The sequence below is a fragment of the Narcine bancroftii genome, chromosome 1, assembly GCF_036971445.1.
Source record: "Narcine bancroftii isolate sNarBan1 chromosome 1, sNarBan1.hap1, whole genome shotgun sequence".
Classification (NCBI taxonomy): domain Eukaryota; kingdom Metazoa; phylum Chordata; class Chondrichthyes; order Torpediniformes; family Narcinidae; genus Narcine; species Narcine bancroftii.
The window spans coordinates 256,546,147-256,561,174 of record NC_091469.1 but is presented as its reverse complement, the minus strand read 5'-3'; the positions used below and the strand labels follow the sequence as shown (position 1 = coordinate 256,561,174).

At 44.1% G+C, this 15,028-nt stretch overlaps 1 long non-coding RNA gene across 1 annotated transcript in view; it reads right to left on the bottom strand.

The window, feature by feature from the left end:
• Window positions 1-730: 730 nt before the first annotated feature.
• LOC138751304 (uncharacterized) overlaps window positions 731-15,028 on the bottom strand; it is a 64,185-nt gene continuing 49,887 nt past the window's right edge. Inside the window, exons 3-4 of the long non-coding RNA XR_011349808.1 lie at window positions 8,631-8,814; window positions 731-885 (exon numbers count right to left, since the gene is read on the bottom strand). This is a non-coding gene — a long non-coding RNA (uncharacterized lncRNA). The remainder of the gene's footprint in view (window positions 886-8,630; window positions 8,815-15,028) is intronic.

Here is a 15,028-nt window from a genome sequence, read left to right as displayed (position 1 = left end):
TCGTTGCCCTAAAACATTTTTTTTTCTTACTGTAAATGCTGCCTGACCTGCATTTTCTGCTTTTAGGGTCATAGAATCATACAACATATAAACAGGCCATTCAGCCCAACATATCCACACCCACCAGTAGGCTCCCTCCTTCGTTGATCTTCATAGTCTGTCAAAAAGCTCTCCTGGACACATTTTAAACATCTGTGCTCCCTGAGTGTAATCCCATTTAATATTTAGGAAATTGAGATATCATAAGCCTATTTTTTTAAATCATACCTAGTCCAAAGAATCGTAGAACACTATAACACTGAAGCAGACCCTTCGGCCCATCTAAACCATGGTGAACTATTTTTCTATCTCTTTGAACTTTGCCTATATATCCATTTCTGTATCTTCTCGACTATTGGGAGGTCTGTAATACACCTCCAGCAGAGTGACAATACCCTTTTTATTCCTCACCCCTACCATGTGGTCTCAATTGAAGTTGGTTCTAAGATATTCTGCCTCAATATCGAAGTAATGCACTCCCTGGCTCACCATGCAATGCTATCTCCTCCTTTACATCTCCCTTTATGTGACCTGAAAATGTTATACCCTGAGATACTGAGTTCCCAGTCTTTCAGCCTTGTCTCAGTAATAGCAACAATATCATAGACCCCTGTCTTACTTCAGATTTCCAACATTGTTATTATATTTTTTCTTCCTCCTCAATCTTTAATTTGGAGATAATTGCATGGAAATTTATCCCAGGTGGTTGTGCTACAATCAAGCATCTGTGCATTATTCTCTGCCTCCAGAACGTGCTCCATTACCTATTTCTGTTCTTTGTTTTCTGTCTGGCTATTCCTCTGGGATGATACAGCATTAGGTGGAATTGTAAGTGAAGAAATGGATCTAAGAGAGCATCAAAGGAATATAGACAAGATTAGTAAGCCGGAACTTGGCAGATGGAAAACATTGTGAAATATATATGAGGTGGATAAAATACAGTATGTTATTTAAATAATGACGTACAAAGAGATCTGTGTGTTCTTGTGCACGTCATTGAAAGCAAACAGACAGTGCAGAAAGCAAGTAAGAAGGCAAATTATATGTTGGTCCTTTCTGTGAGAGGATCCGAGTGCAATTTATACAGATGTACACATAATGATTGATTCAGTGTATATAGGTATATGGATATATTTGTGAGAAAATTTTAGATTGTACAGATCTGTGGATAGCAAATCACAGATTACATAGATGGTAAGTATAAAAGACAACTTATCTACATTAGGCACAGCAAATGCTCTGTAAATGGGTGGAGTAACCTGTAACCAAGTAAATCACCCCAAAATATTAATATATATTTGTTTTAAATTATAGCTTTGTGTAAATATGTGATTATTATATACTGTGTATTTTGTGTATGTGGGTGCACCATGGTGTGGAGAATGCTGTTTCCTCAGGTTGTGTACACTCAGTCAAATGCTAATACGCTTGAAAAGGTCTCTGTCGGGATTGAATCTCTGTCAAGTTCAAACTGAGCTGAGTGGATATGGATAATGAAGGTGATTAAATTTTGCAGCTTAAGACAAGAGGTGTAGATTTACTGAACAATGCATTGAAAGAAGGAGTGCAGAAGGACAACTGATTCAGACTAAAACAGAGGCTATTCCAAATATTTCTACAAAGCCACAGGTCCCAGATGAACCCTTCTGTCTGTAGAAAGTGTGTTGGAGTTAAATGAGGTTGTTCAATGTGAGGACAAGTTCAGCCCAATGAGGAGAAGGATGTTGAAAGAGTTCTCCCTGGGTATCATGTAAAGGGAAAAAAAAACGAATCCCAACTGCCTTCATGTGGACAATTGCCCACTATTCCCTACTTTTGTTTCTGTCCAAAATCCTCAAAAACGCTGTCATTATTTCTGCTTCCACTGCCTCCTTTGGCAGCGAGCTCCAGACACCCTTCACTCCACAGATCATAAATCTACAAAATATCTTCCTTAAACTTATGCACTCCAGTGTTTGATATTTTCACACTGTGGAAAAGACTCTGACCAGCAAGGCACCGGCATCAGCAGTTTTTTGTAACTCTGAACACAGGACCAGGAAGGTGGATAATGTACATTAGTTATTTAAGAGGCTTCACGTCCACATTTGTGCTCTGGAATCATAGCAATTGAGGAGGGTCACAGGAATCACATGGCCTGAAAATGACAACAGCAGGGAAACATTTTCATTTCTGGTGATATCAACAAACTCAATTTAATCAGAAGTACAAGTTGGTGATTTGAAGGATCAGATCAAAGCACTGATCCTCCCACTTCTAATCATGGATAATGATAGGCAATTAATCAATGAAAGAGTTCCAAGAACATCGCCATCCTGTACACTAGTGAGGTGCAGAATGAAATTGTTAAAGTCATGATCCACCTCAGTTTCTTCCTGAGATCTCCAGCATCACAGAAGCTAGTTTTGAGCCATTTAGATATACTCCACGTTATATTAAGAAAATTATAATAATATAATATCTAATATATATTTTTGCATGTATGTCTTGTTTGTCTGTTTGTCTGGCACCAGGTGTCCAGGACCAGGATCTTATTACCCAGAGTCAAAGGTATTAAATTATTCTGAGTCTGAGTCAGGGGTGATTTGGGGGATATCCCCACCTTCCATTCAATACACTATTTTATCCTTTTCCACGTCTGAAGTACAGGTTTTAGGATGGCATCATCCATTTTCGTTGAGAGTAGTTTTACATCCATTTATAAATAAATTCTTCGGCTATCTCTCTTCACCTAACAAATGTAGCCCAATCTGTGTCTACGCTGGGGCCCCCCTTCCCTAAAAGAGCAAGGTGATAAATCTCATTTGGGATTCCAAATAATATTTTTTAAACTCAGGTAATTTTAAAACCCCCAATTTATAATCGCATGTTAGCTTTTTCATGGAGATTCTAGCCACTTTCCCATTCCACATAGACTTCCTGACACACTCATTTAGCACCTTTTAAAAAATCCCGAGGCAAATGTAATGAGTAACAACTGAAAAAAATATTGGAGCCTTGGCATCACCTTCATCTTGACACAGTTGACTCTGTAAATGGGAAGAGTCCTCCAACTGGCCAGGCCCTCAATCTTCCAGAGCAAAAGGGTATAATTAAGCTTATCTTTTACTTTGGCTTGGCTTCGCGGACGAAGATTTATGGAGGGGTAATGTCCACGTCAGCTGCAGGCTCGTTTGTGGCTGACAAGTCCGATGCAGGACAGGCAGACACGGTTGCAGCGGTTGCAAGGGAAAATTGGTTGGTTGGGGTTGGGTGTTGGGTTTTTCCTCCTTTGTCTTTTGTCAGTGAGGTGGGCTCTGCGGTCTTCTTCAAAGGAGGTTGCTGCCCGCCGAACTGTGAGGCGCCAAGATGCACGATATCAGCCCACTGACGGTGGTCAATGTGGCAGGCACCAAGAGATTTCTTTAAGCAGTCCTTGTACCTCTTCTTTGGTGCACCTCTGCCACGGTGGCCATTGGAGAGCTCACCATATAACACGATCTTGGGAAGGCGATGGTCCTCCATTCTGGAGACGTGACCTACCCAGCGCAGTTGGAGCTTCAGCAGCGTGGATTCGATGCTGTCGGTCTCTGCCATCTCGAGTACTTCAATGTTAGGGATGAAGTCACTCCAATGAATGTTGAGGATGGAGCAGAGACAACGCTTGTGGAAGCGTTCTAGGAGCCGTAGGTGATGCCGGTAGAGGACCCATGATTCAGAGCCGAACAGGAGTGTGTGTATGACAACAGCTCTGTATATGCTAATCTTTGTGAGGTTTCTCAGTTGGTTGTTTTTTCAGACTCTTTTGTGTAGTCTTCCAAAGGCGCTATTTGCCTTGGCGAGTCTGTTGTCTATTTCGTTGTCGATCCTTGCATCCGATGAAATGGTGCAGCCGAGATAGATAAACTGGTTGACCGTTTTGAGTTTTGTGTGCCCGATGGAGATGTGGGGGGGCTGGTAGTCATGGTGGGGAGCTGGCTGATGAAAGACCTCAGTTTTCTTCAGGCTGACTTCCAGGCCAAACATTTTGGCAGTTTCCGCAAAACAGGACGTCAAGCGCTGAAGAGCTGGCTCTGAATGGGCAACTAAAGCGGCATCGTCTGCAAAGATTAGTTCACGGACAAGTTGCTCCTGTGCCTTGGTGTGAGCTTGCAGGTGCCTCAGATTGAAGAGACTGCCATCCGTGCGGTACCGGATGTAAACAGCATCTTCATTTTTGAGGTCCTTCATGGCTTGTTTCAGCATCATGCTGAAGAAGATTGAAAAGAGGGTTGGTGCGAGAACGCAGCCTTGCTTCATGCCATTGTTAATGGAGAAGGGTTCAGAGACCTCATTGCTGTATCTGACCCGACCTCATTGGTTTTCGTGCAGTTGGATAACCATGTTGAGGAACTTTGGGGGGCATCCGAGGCGCCCTTTCATGCTCACGGTGTCGAAGGCTTTGGTGAGGCCAACAAAGGTGATGTAGAGTCCTTTGTTTTGTTCTCTGCACTTTTCTTGGAGCTGCCTGAGGGCAAAGACCATGGCAGTAGTTCCTCTGTTTGCGCGAAAGCCGCACTGTGATTCTGGGGGAACATTCTCGGCGACACTAGGTATTATTCTATTTAGGAGAATCCTAGCGAAGATTTTGCCTGCAATGGAGAGCAGCATGATTCCCCTGTAGTTTGAGCAGTCTGATTTCTCGCCTTTGTTTTTGTACAGGGTGATGATGATGACATCATGAAGGTCCTGAGGCAACTTTCCTTGGTCCCAGCAGAGCTTGAAAAACTCATGCAGTTTGGCCTGCAGAGTTTTGCCGCCAGCCTTCCAGACCTCTGGGGGGATTCTATCCATACCTGCTGCTTTGCCACTTTTCAGTTGTTCAATTGCCTTATATGTCTCTTCCCGGGTGAGGACCTCATCCAGCTCTAGCCTTAGGGGCTGTTGAGGGAGCTGGAGCAGGGCGGATTCTTGGACTGAACGGTTGGCACTGAAGAGAGATTGGAAGTGTTCTGACCATCGGTTGAGGATGGAGATCTTGTCGCTGAGGAGGACTTTGCCATCTGAGCTGCGCAGCGGGCTTTGGACCTGGGGTGAGGGGCCGTACACAGCCTTTAGAGCCTCGTAAAAACCCCTGAAGTTGCCAATGTCCGCGCTGAACTGGGTTCATTTGGTGAGGCTAGTCCACCACTCATTTTGGATCTCCCGGAGTTTGCGCTGAAGATGGCTGCATGCACAACGGAAGGCTTGTTTCTTCTCTGGCCAGGACGGCTTTGCAAGGTGAGCCTGGTGGGCAGCTCGCTTCTTTGCCAGCAGCTCCTAGATTTCCTGGTTGTTTTCGTCGAACCAGTCCTTGTCTTTCCTGGAGGAGAAGCCCAGTACCTCTTCAGTGGATTGCAGTATGGTAGTCTTCAGCTGATCCCAGAGGGTTTCAGGGGATGAGTCCGTGAGGCGGATTGCATCCTCGAGCTTTGCTTTGAGGTTTGCCTGGAAGTTTCTTCTCACTTCGTCTGACTGCCGGTTTCCAACATTGAACCTCTTTCTGGGGGCCTTACTGTTCCTGGACTTTGGCTTGAAGTGAAGGTTGAGCTTGCAGCGAACCAGCCGGTGGTCAGTGTGGCATTCCGCGCTGGGCATGACCCTGGTGTGGAGCACATCTCGTTTGTCTCTTTCTCGCACCAGGACGTAGTCCAGGAGATGCCAGTGTTTGGATCGGGGATGCATCCAGGTAGTCTTCAGGCTGTCCCTCTGCTGAAAAAGGGTGTTTGTAATGACAAGCCGCTGTTCTGCACAGAGCTCCAACAGGAGGCGCCCGTTGTCATTGCACTTGCCAACACCATGGTTGCCCAGGATTCCTGGCCAGGTTTCTGAGTCTTTGCCGACGCGAGCGTTGAAGTCGCCAAGGATGACAACCTTGTCGGCTGTAGGGGTGCGTTGAATGAGGTTGCGTAGATCAGTGTAGAACTTGTCCTTTTCTGCTTGTTCCGCCTGGAGGGTTGGAGCATAGACACTGATGAGGGTGATGCGATGCTGGTTTTGAAGGGGGAGTCGCATGGAGATGATCCGGTCCGAGTGGCCTGTCAGGAGGTTTTCAAGTTTGGAGGCAATGGAGTTCTTGACCATGAAGCCTACACCAGATAGGCGTCGTTCATCCATAGGCTTGCCAGACCAGTAGAGTGTGTAGCCTGCGCCGCGTTCTTGGAGGCTGCCTACATCTGCAAGGCGGACTACACTGAGAGCGGCTATGTCGATGTCAAGTCTGAGGAGTTCATGTGCTATGAGGGCAGACCGACGCTCAGGTCGGTGGCTGTCACCCTTGTCTAGCATGGTTCTGATGTTCCAGCATGCTAGCTTGAGTTTGGGAGCATCTTTTGAGGGGGAGGACGTGGAGGGGGAGGACGTGGACATGTCCTCAGGTCTGCGCAAAGGAGCTTTTAGGTGGAGTGCAGTGTGCGCAGTACTGGCCCCACCCTTTACACCCATGGTTCATGTGCCGTGGCCAAGCAAGCTGGGACGTTGCAACGAGGTCCTTGGGTCGTAGGTTTTATATTGGAGTGGCCTTCTCCTAATGCAGGTTTCTTACCTGGGCTGGAGGGGCCTGCCTCCCCTCCTAGGTCGGACCATACTGCCCGGTCAGGGGCCGGGGCAGCCGCCTCCTTCTTTCTGCCCGGACCGGGGCCTCCGCCTGCTTCGCTCTGCCGAGGCCAGGGCCACCACCTCCCCCTCGCTTCTGCCTGGACCGGGGCCTCCGCCTGCCTCACTCGACCGAGGCCGGGGCCGCCGCCTCCCCTTCGCTTTTGCCCGGATCGGGGCCGCCGCTGCCTACCCTCTGCCCGGACCAGGGCCGGGGCCGCCGCTGCTTTCCTTGTGCCCGGACCGGGGCCGCCGCCTCATTCTTTCATTAAGCTTATACAAATTATGTAAATCCTTATCTATTTTGACCCCTCAATAACAAAAAAGGACAATCCTATATTAATAAACATGATTAGAATATGACAAGAAATAAATGAATGTATTGAGAAAAAAGCAGGTATATCACTGAGGACACCATTATGTAAAAAAGTACTGTTGCCTATGAATCTGGGTAACAAAATATTGAATTCTTGGTATGACAAAGGAATGAGATTGATTACTATATGGAAGGGTCTTTTATGTCTTTTGAACAATTAACAAATAAGTATGGAGTGGCTAATAGGACATTCTTTTATTTTCTCCAGTTAAGATCATTCTTAAGAGAAAGGTGTGAACCAAACTTGGCTCCACTTGAAATTAGTGAGATGGAATGAACTATTTGGCTGGGGAATACATCTAAATTTATAACTAAGAAGTACTTTGCTCCCCAAAATGAAAGTGCAAAACCAGGTTGACAGAGATCGAGAGAGAGATGGGAGTCAGATTTAGGAGTTGCAATACTGGAAAGAAGCTGGTCTGATTGGTTTAGTACAATATGATTTTCTACACCAACTATACCTCACACCACAGGAACTACATAAATTAGAATTGAAAATATCGGAGATGTATTTTAGATGTGGAATAGAAATAGGAATGTTTGTTTATGCTAGGTGGTTGTGTGTGAAGGTGAGACCCTTCTGGCAGGATATTCTTCTCTTTGGCTTGGCTTCGCGGGCGAAGATTTATGGAGGGGGTAAATGTCCACGTCAGCTGCAGGCTCGTTTGTGGCTGACAAGTCCGATGCGGGACAGGCAGACGCGGTTGCAGGGGAATATTGGTTGGTTGGGGTTGGGTGTTGGGTTTTTCCTCCTTTGCCTTTTGTCAGTGAGGTAGGCTCTGCGGTCTTCTTCAAAGGAGGTTGCTGCCCGCCAAACTGTGAGGCGCCAAGATGCACGGTTTGAGGCGATATCAGCCCACTGGCGGTGGTCAATGTGGCAGGCACCAAGAGATTTCTTTAGGCAGTCCTTGTACCTTTTCTTTGGTGCACCTCTGTCACGGTGGCCAGTGGAGAGCTCGCCATATAACACGATCTTGGGAAGGCGATGGTCCTCCATTCTGGAGACGTGACCCACCCAGCGTATTACTAACAAGGATAATGGGGTGGCCTTCACGGATGACCTGCTTTATCTTTTGGGCAATTTTATTGAAATAAGGAATAAACTACGGTGACTAAATTCCAAATTTCATTTGTTAAAAAAGCATTAACTGTGGCTAAGAAATGTACTGCGATTGTTTGGAAATCTGACTCCCCTCTACAGATAGCACAATGGAAGACAGAGTTGAATAGTTGTATAACTATGGAAAAAAATCACATATAATCTAAAGAACAAATATGATGCATTTATAAAAATATGGCAACTATATTTGGACTATATAGGGGCCAAACATAATTAAAAGAAGGTGCTACTATTATAAAAATATCTGGCCTCCCCAATGAAGTCTTTCTTTTTTTAAATACCCAACTGCAAGCCCTGACGGTATTCAGATTTATACTGTGAAGGGTGTGGGAGGAAGGGGGTTGTTGTGTTTTGTTTTCTAAGAAAAAGTTATATATATTTATATATCTTGAAAAAGTAAAATTTTGATATGTATACTTATGGTAAAATATTTTTTAAAGAAACAATGTACTTGCAATCATCAATAAAATTCTAAAATGTGTCATTGATAGTGTATACACTTACCAGTAAGCTGTTCGGTTTGGACTTCACTCGGACCAGTTGGGTTGATCAATGATTTTCATTTCACAGAAATGGGAATGTTTGCCGATAGTTGCACAATTTCAATTCATCCAAGTCTTGATATCTTCTCAGCAAATGTCTGCAAGCAGCTAGACTTTCATATCCTTCAGCATGGGATGATCAGTGGCTAAGTAAAATACATGATGTTAAAAAGCAGGTTTGAGAAGGCAACTCACAGCTACTTCCCCAAGGGCAACGAGGACGGCGCAACAAATGCTCCAGTTACCAGTGATAGCCATCTCTCCAAAAAAATGAATGGAAAGGCCATGATTTTAAATATAATTACAGGCTTTGGCCTTCCTTGGACCTCATTCCACAAAGTCTGGGCTATCAAGGTCGGATGGGGTCTATTAAACCTGCAGTCCATTGATCTCTCAATCTGGTGCCCAACAGCAATGATGTATTGGAGGATTCTCTCCATGAAGGTAAGAGTACACACATGCTTAATTTGTCAGCGCCCCAATGAAAGATGCAGGAAGTAGAACTAGGCCGGTCTGCCATTGCACACGTGATGCAAAAACAATGAAAAGCTTCAAAGTTTTTTTTATCCACAGTATGCTTTGGTAGTTATATGGGAAACAAATATATTCAACTTGTGCAGGTTTGCAATAAAACTTCTGAGCAATTGATATTTTTTAGATGTTCCAAGGTGTCGCCCCTGCTTAACTCTGTCATCTCCTCCAATCTTATAACCTTTCAACATGTATGTATTCTTACAACTCCAGCCTTTTTGAAATACTCCACCTTTGATTCACAATCTTCAGCTGGCAATGCTCTGGAATTAGCTAAACCTCTCCATCAGTCTGTTTACCTTTCCTTAAAACCTATCTCTTTAGCCAATTTTTGTCCACCTGTTCTTATTATGTATTTGGATGAGTTAGAAAGCAGGGAAGAAAAGATCTTCCTCACTTTTTGCACTGATCATCTCTTTCCTGCTATTTTACCCATTTCTGTTTATAAATACTGTTTATTTTGGTTCCCCCCCCCCCCCCCCACCCCGACTTAAAGACTCAGCTCCCAGGATAAAGGACGGAGACAGGTTTCTGACACTGACAGATTTGTATCTGGCAGCCAATGGTGCAACTCCTTTTCTGGATTGCCTCAAAGAAGCTTTAGACATGTGAAATTTAATGAGCCCAGCACTCTTCAGTGGGTGCCAGAACACATACACCATAGGGAACACACACCAATTTTGACAGTCTAGGAAAATTAGAGTATCAAGTATCACACAGGAAGAATGGCCATTGGCTGAGGAACCAAGGATTATGAGTGGCCTTGAAGCCGATTTGGAAGGAATAAGCGCCTTTGCGAGAGAAAGTATTGGGGAAAGAAGAATTGGCAAAGAAATTAGGTCAACATCTGCTGCAAAAGCTGTTGCATGGCTTAAGTTTCACTTGGACTGGAATTATCTTTTGGCAAACCAGTTGTTTGCAAGGCGAAGCAATGGAGAGTGAGCCAAAATCAGCATCCATCAGACTGATAGAGACAAACAGACGGAGCAGATCAGGTATCTTACCATGCCTCTCTGAGAAAGGAGGACAGAGTGAGGGAGGTGGGGTATACTTCCCAAACAAAGAGAGGGTGAAGAAAAGAAAGGGAGATCAGTTCCATCCCTTCCATTTTCCTGTCGCATTGTAACTTTCTCTCTTTCACATGCACCACAACTGTCCTTTGGCTATTTTGCGATTTACTGCGAAGGGTGACTTCTAGGAGCCAAATAATTTTTCTGCACTCATTGGAATTTGGAAGGAACCCAAATCAGGCATCTGACCATGCAGTTCAGAGAGAAAGGGATGGTGTGAGATTGGTTTAATATGAGTTTGCTGAACAAAGAGGGCAAGAGAGAAAAAGAGGTGAGGATAAATGAGAATGGTAGGGGAGTATGCTGGATGCATTGGCAGTCTTGTGTGGCAGAGAATGAAAGTAAAAGTATCTGACAGAAGGAAGGAAAACAATCTGCTGAGGGTGAGGAAGCTTCACTTGAGAAGCAGATGCAGTTTCCTCCACCTGAGCCTGCTCACTGTGAGGATTTTGCTTTTATTTATTCATTCTTGGGCAGATCTGAGCATCACTGGATTGCTGGAATGATGTGCATTTATTGCCCAATCCAAGCTTCCCTTGAGAAGCAAATTTGGATCATGTCATTCTGGTGGTTCTGTGCATCCCCCTGCCTCCAAACAGTTTCTGCCCCCTCAACAATTAGCTACTCTTCCACCTTTTTGTTCACACCCAAGCTATCTAATGGACTCCTTCTCCTCTCCTGCCCTGCCCCCAATCTATTGGAACATTTTCTGGCCTCAACAGCCTGCACCATATTTGCTGATCTTAATTTGGATGCTGACTGTGCCCCTCTTACCCCCTTCCCACCTCCAAACTCCTTACCAAATATGGACTTCACATTGCCTATACCTCTAGCCACACAATGGGATCCCAGCATGACTTCAAGAATGGAGGAGTGGGTAGCATTTTTTATCTAAGAAATCCACAATTCCTAGTCAATTGGCTAATGATGAAAACTGCCATTGGTGCCCCATGGCGATCCCAGTTTCTCTTACTCTAATAGGTCTGCTTCACTGTTCCTTTTCCAGTGCCAAATATGTTCATGGAACATTACAGCGCAGTACAGACCCTTTGCCCCATGATGTTGTCAGCCTACATAAACGTACTCAACAACATAAACCTTCCCTACCTCAAACCCATAACCCTCTATTTTTCTTGAAACCATGTGCCTCCCCTAAGCAATGCATTACTGGCATCCACTATTCTCTGTGTAAATAATTTACTCCTGATGTCTGCCCTAAACTTTTCTCCCCTCACCTTATACAGATGTCTTCTGATATTTGCTAATTTACGTCCAGGCAAAAGACGCTGGCTATCCACGCTATCTATGCCTCTCATAATCTTGTAGACCTCTATTAAGTCACCTCTCATTCTTCTTCACTCCAAAGAGCAAATCCCTAACTCTGTTAATGTTATCTCATAAAACACATTCTCCAATCCAGACGACATCCGGGTAAATCTCCTTTCACCCTCTCCAAAATTTCCACATCCTTCCTGTAATGAGGCTAGCAGCACTCAACACAATATTCCAAGAGTGGTCTCACCCGAGCTTTATCAAGCTGCAACATTGCCACATGACTCTTGAATTTAATCCCTGACTAATGAAATGCATCATTCCACAAGCCTTCTTAGCTACCCATCAAACTGCATGACAACTTTCAGAGATCTATAGATTTTGACCCCTCTGTTCTTCCACACTTTTAATAATCCTGCCATTAACCATGTATTCTGCATTCATGTTTGACCTTCCAAAATGTATCACTGCACTTATCTGGATTGAACTCCATCTGCCACTTTTCTGCTCATCTCTGCATTCTGTCTGTGTCCTTTTGTAACTTATGAAAACCTTCTACTTTATTTACAGAGCCTTAGTGTCATCTGCAAACTTAGTGACCCAACCCTCTTCATCTCAGTCATTTATAAAAATCACAAAAAGCAGGAGTCCCAGAACAGATCCCTGCAAAAATCTACTCGTCACTGACCTCCAGGCAGAATACATTCCATCTACTACTACTACCCTCTGATCTCTTCATACAAGCCATTTCTGAATTCAAAGAATCAAGATTTCATGGATCCCATGGCTCTTGAGTTTCTGAATGAGTGTACCATAGGGGACCTTGTCAAATGCCTTACTAAAATCCTTATTCCCTACATCTACCACTCTATCTTCATCAATTTCTTTTTTTATCTTCTTCGAAAAACTTAATTCAGTTCATGAAGCACAACCTTCCCCTTATAAAGCAATGCTGTCTATCCCTGAGAAGACTATATTTCTATAAATGATTGTAAATCTTGTCCTTAAAAATCCTCTCCCACCACTGATGGGTCTATAATTCCCATAATTCTCACTCTGACCTTTTTTTTAAAACAAGGGGACCACATGTACTATTTTCCAATCCTAAAGAACCTCCAGGTAGGACACAAAGATTATTGTCAATGCCCTAGCAATCTCTTCTCTCACTTCCTGTAGTAACCTGGGGTATACCTCATCTGGATCCGGGGAATTAACAATCTTATTAGGAAGATCCAGCACTTCCTCTTCCTTAATCGTTAAAGAAGAATGTAAACATATGGACAGTGTAGTACCTTCAATAAAGGTACTCCTCAATCTCCATATGAACTACTTGTATATAATAAACTCATTGGACTCGGGTGTCGGGCTGCCACCATGAGTGGGGATCTCATGCTGCAAATAGGAGTGGGAACCTTGGGCTTCCACAAGGAGCAGGGACTTTAGAGCTGCCACTGGGAGTGTGGACACTGGGCTGGCACCGGGAGTGGGGCACCACCGTATCCAGTACTTTTAATACAAAATATGTACTTTTGCAGTAGTTTTAATAAAGATTTTTTTTTTAACTCAGTCATTTGTGTAGGTGGATGTAACTTGCGTAAGTCGGAAATCGAAGACTACCTTTATTCTGTCTACACCTACCCTTGTCCATAGCTATGCTAAAGGACAGGAATTTGTGGTCAGTATCACCAAAATGCTTCCCCATCAACCTAACCAGGTTCATTACCCAGTACTTGATCCCGTACGGCCTCTCCTCTAGTCAGCATGTCCACATACGGTGTCAGGAATCCTTCTTGGACACACCTGATAAATTCTGCCACATCTCTCCCTCTTGCAGTAAGGAGGGGCCAGTCAATATTGTATTATGGAATTTGAAGTCTCCCAGAACACAATCCTGTTATTTCTGCAACATTCCAAAATCTGCCTACAACGAGCAACAAATTTTGTAACTTGTTCATGACATATATTCTGATTCTGATTATCTGTTCCTCAGTGTCCTGAGGGTTATTTGGGGGCCTATAGACTACTCCCAATACAGTTATCACTCCCTTCCTGCTTCTGACTACCATCCACACTGACTCAGTAGACCATCCCTTCACAATATCCTCCCTTTCTATAGCTGTGATAGCATTCCTAATTAATAATATTACTTTCCCAACATCCCCCCCCCCCCCCCCACCCTTTAACCTCTCTTCCTTTCTCTTTTAAAACATCTCAACCCTGGCACCTGCTTCATCCAGTCCTGTCCTCGAGTCAGCCATGGTAATTCCATGTACAGATCCACACTCTAACTTCATGCCCTTTATTCTTAATAGTTCTTGCATTGAACTAAACACACTTCAATCCCTCCAACCTGCTCCCTCCACTGCCTGTCCTTTCGTACAATTTCAGTACACATTGCATCCACCTTTCCACCATCTGCTCTATTCTCTGCCCTATCATTCTGTTTCCCATCCCCCTCCCCCTCCCCCCCGCCAAACTACTTTGAACAATCCCCAACAGCTCTTGCAAACCTCTCCAGCAGTTCAGATGTAACCCATTTTTCTTGGACAGATCATACCTTCCCCATAAAAGATCTGAGTCATCCAGAAACCTGAAACCCTGCCACCTGCACCAATTATAGAGGCACACAGTCATCTGCCATATCATCCTATTCTTAACCTTTTGGCACATGACACAGGCTGAAACCCTGAGATTACTACTCTTAAGGTCCTTTCTTTCAGTTTCCTACCTATCTCCCTGTATCCTAAAAATGCTGCACTTAAAGAACCAGTGCTAAATTAGTAACTAGGAAGGCCATACTTGAAGAAAGGGGTTCATAACAAACCCACCACTGGTCATTGAAGCAATACGACAGATTTAGTCTTTTGGGTACCATTGTCTCTGCAGGTTGTAGTAAGCCACACATGTGTCACAAAAGCTCCGGCACAAAACCTGCCATCTCGACAAGATTAGATCAAAACCAAGCTTGGCTGCTGTGATTGGAATCTGCCGTGATGGGGCCAGCTTTGCAATCCATTACTCAGTTCTTGAAGCCAAGGAAAATTTTACTTCCTTGTCACTTTGAGCAGTTGGCATAGATTACAAACTTGATGGCAGACAATCAAATTGAGAGCAGTTTGAAAAGGTATTAAAAGAACAAATTATTTGACTGTTGCCTTGTGGTTGGAATCAGGAAACATTCGTCCTCAATAAAATGCACTGTGCACTTATGTGAATTCAGTTCACAAAGCAATGATGATGTCACTTCAAGAACTCCAAAGCCATCTCTTTGCTTCACAGCCCCTCTGCCCTTCTCTCCATTTTCCTCCCTCCACCTCAGGTTTGTTGCTAAGTGGCCAAATTACCTGAACAGAGGGTTATGATAAAATTACCATTTTAAGAAGCTGTCTGGCATCCTAAACACAATTATACAGTCCACATTTAGAACTTGTATAAATTTGAGTGTTATGATTCAAGAATCCCAATAAAATTTATTTACCGTGTCCAT